The sequence below is a fragment of the Oreochromis niloticus genome, linkage group LG3 (assembly GCF_001858045.2).
Source record: "Oreochromis niloticus isolate F11D_XX linkage group LG3, O_niloticus_UMD_NMBU, whole genome shotgun sequence".
In the NCBI taxonomy this organism is placed as follows: Eukaryota; Metazoa; Chordata; class Actinopteri; order Cichliformes; family Cichlidae; genus Oreochromis; species Oreochromis niloticus.
Genome location: NC_031967.2, coordinates 35,122,693 through 35,126,108, shown reverse-complemented (window position 1 = coordinate 35,126,108; position 3,416 = coordinate 35,122,693). Strand labels below are relative to the sequence as shown.

The window sequence follows — 3,416 nt, the reverse complement described above, 5'->3', positions numbered from 1 at the left end:
TGGCCTCACATACAAATGATGTTTCGCTTAAAAGCAGCACAAAAGAACAACTATGTCTTCAGTGTCGGTGTCTTCAGTGAGAGCCAAAACAAAACAACTTTTCAGCATGAAAAAACTCAGCTCATGTAACCTGAGGAAACGGTAAGTTTTCTCGAAATATCTTTTTAGCTGTGGTTAGCTGGATGTCAGTCTTATGTTACAGCAGTTGTGTCGAGCTCGAGCTGCGAGTCATATTTTCGGCGCTACGTTGTAGTGAGATAAGTTTGTGGGTAGGGATGGGTACCGGTGTCCGGTGCCATGATGGCACCAGTTCTGACATAAACGGTAGTAACCAGACCGAAAAGCAGCGCACATTTCGGTGCTTTATTTCGGTGCTTTATTTCGGTGCTTTTTTTTTCCTGAGCCAATTCTAGCCAATCATTTTACGTTTCCGAGGATAGTAGGTGGGGCCAGGTACGTACGTTCTTTTAGAGCAGAGCTACAGATTAAAAATGCCCAAGGCGAAGCGATCAAAAGTCTGGCTGTACTTCACAGCAAAAGGTGCAAACTCAGCAGCCTGCAACAAGTGCTTTAAGCTGATACTGTGAGGTAACACCTCAAATCTGATGAAACACCTGGCGACGCATAGCGTTTTTTTTTAAAGCCGAGAAATGCACCGTGTTTGATAGCTTGCAGCGAGACCTCACACCGTGCACATCTACTGCGGGTGTGGTGCCTGTTATTGGACCCGGAGTTAGCAACATCCCCCAAGAACCCGAAGAGTAGAGTCCTGGCCCCTAGCCCTGTCAGCGTAGCAGAAATGATGACGGATGATGATGGCAGCAGTCGCCGTTCTCCTCTGTGTGAGTAGCTTCATGTTGTTCGTGTGTAATTAACGTTGAGTACGCTAACCACATTATTATATTAATGCATGTAAGGTGAACTAGCAAACACCGTCGTAGTTACATGCGGCTGTCTTCTTGTTTGATGGCAGATACTCCATTCACCCTGGCCAAAAAGGCTAAAATGACCCAAGAATAAGTGGAAAACAGTTAAATATGAGAGGTTTTTGGACAAAGTTTGTGTTTTTTCCATTGTTTAAGCACTGCTTCCAGCTAAGAGTGATACCATATATGCCCTATAGCTGCAGAAAAGGCTAACATTGTTATCTTTTTACCAAAAAAAAGCTGAACATGAGAGGTTTTTGGACCAATTTTGTGTTCTCCATTCTTTAAGCACCGGTTTGAGCACCGTTTAAGCACCGGCACCATTTCAAAAGTACCGGTTTGGCACCGGTATCAGATAAAACCTAAACGATACTGTTACGTGTCTGCAGGCTGCATGTTTTCTTTCCCTCCCCTTTTTGTTTCCCATTCCCTTAGGTCACGGACTGCAGGCTGATGCCAATCTGGGGATGTCCAACTAATTAGAGGAGGGAGACCCTGATTGGACAAACCAGGAGTGCACACCTTGATAAGGAGACTCACCTGTGGCTGGGCGCGGCTCTCTTCCCTCTTTTGAATTGTTTGGCTCATGTGTAAAGCTCCTCTGCTGTGTTTCTTTTGTTTGATGGTTGTGGTGGGAGTAAAAGTGGACTAGGTAAGTTTGGGGACCCCATACACTTACTCACGTAGGGACTCTTGTTAGAAATAGTGATGGGCAGATGAAGCTTCATGAAGCACTGAAGCTTTTCATTCAATTGGTTCACTCCAGCGCAAAGCTTCGTGAAGCTTCATTTGCTCTAGTAGGACATCTAGTGGACGTAAAAATATTAGTTGGCATGAATTTGAAGCGTGTGGCATTTTGCACACAGCCTGTAAATATCAGCAATAAAAGGAGTGTGTAAAACATCTATATTGTAGTGATGGCAGTATACTGTGTATATTTATACTGGCAGTATGGAAAATGATTATTTGGAAATGCTTGAAATGGAAATGATCATTTACTGTGAGGTGAGGTGTGGTTGGGGTGTGGAAAGTGGTTGTGCTTTTGTAACGTTGAGGTATGGACAGCTACACACTGAGGCTCAGTCCTGCCTGTTCACATTTTATTCTGTAAAAACTAGATTTTCACTGCTTTTATGACCTTTTTAGTGGGGAGAACATAGCTAGGATTTAATGATTTAACAGATCTTTTAAATCCTTTGTCCTCCACAATGCTAAATGGCTGGGAGTCCTCAATCACCATGCTAACCAGTTCTTCATCTATTTGAGATTGTTCTCCTGAGGAAAGACAATAAAAACAAAGCACAAATATAAATATCACACACGTAATTTATTACAGTTGTATAATATTGTTATATCATTTAGTAACATTACTGCATGCTATATTATCATGGCATTTGATGGCTCACCTGGTCTTGCTCCACAGTCGGTGTTCCCCTTATTCTTATGCAAAGCTCTGTAGTGCCTGAGCATGGATGAGGTGTTGTTGTTATATCCCAGCTCCCTGGCACACAGCAAACACTTCACCTTGTACAAAAGTAAAGACAGCTTAACATAAATTGTATTGCACCATCAGTATTATGAAAATACATCTTCTGTAGAAATGTACATACCTTGTTGGGAGGAATAAAATCAAAATGTTCCCACACAGGGGAGGACATCCTCCTCTTCTTAGCTGGCTCCATCCTCTCCTGACTTTCTCTCCTCACTCTCATCAACCTCCAAACTTTCTCCAAACTGTCTCCAAACTCTCACTAATCGCAACTCTCCATCAAACACCCAAATTTTGAATGAAGTCTGAGGGGTTTATATCGCTGTCATAGCTCGCGGAAAAGTTCGAACCGCTTCATGAACCAGTCACGTGGTACAGCCGGGCAGCGAGGCTTCAGACGTCATCATTTTCAGCTCCTCCCATAAATGAAGCAAGCCTCGATACGCGCTTCGCGGAAACGCCCCCTCCATTACTCGACACACGCTTCGAAGCCTCAATACAGAACGTCCCATCACTAGTTAGAAACACTAGGTAAGTAGGTTGGTGCCACCCTTGTAATTTTGAGCTTGGTTTGAGTTGTGGTTTAGGGACTTTCTGTTTTTGTTTTTTCTAGGATAGTAGCTCAGCTATGTTTTGGTTTTGTCTTTTTGGTGTTTTTTTTGGCACAACCTAACGGTCCCTTTCTCCCCCACATTTGTTGTTTAACTTTGGGTTATTTATTTTGTGAGAGCGCTGCCATTAAATCTTTTTCTTAACACCTTTACCGAGTTTCCAGAGTTGTTGTGTTATTCCCTCCTGCCCTCGGGGAGACGTAACACAAGTGGGGGCTCATCCGGGATCTATTTTCCGGATCTATAGACAACTCTGGTGCTTGGTATCATGTTACTGCCTTGTAATTAAGTATGGATTTCGACTTAGAAGATTTCATTCGTGCTCCGAGTCCTGAGAAGTTTGAGTTATGTCGTAAAGATGGCTTGTTGAGTATTGCGGCACACTTTGAT

At 43.2% G+C, this 3,416-nt stretch overlaps 1 long non-coding RNA gene across 1 annotated transcript; it reads left to right on the top strand.

Moving 5' to 3' along the window:
- Window positions 1-1,235: 1,235 nt before the first annotated feature.
- Window positions 1,236-3,178, top strand: LOC109199298 (uncharacterized). Its single transcript, XR_002059726.1, has 3 exons — window positions 1,236-1,621; window positions 1,958-1,959; window positions 2,934-3,178. It is a non-coding gene; the product is annotated as an uncharacterized LOC109199298 (long non-coding RNA).
- Window positions 3,179-3,416: the final 238 nt, after the last annotated feature.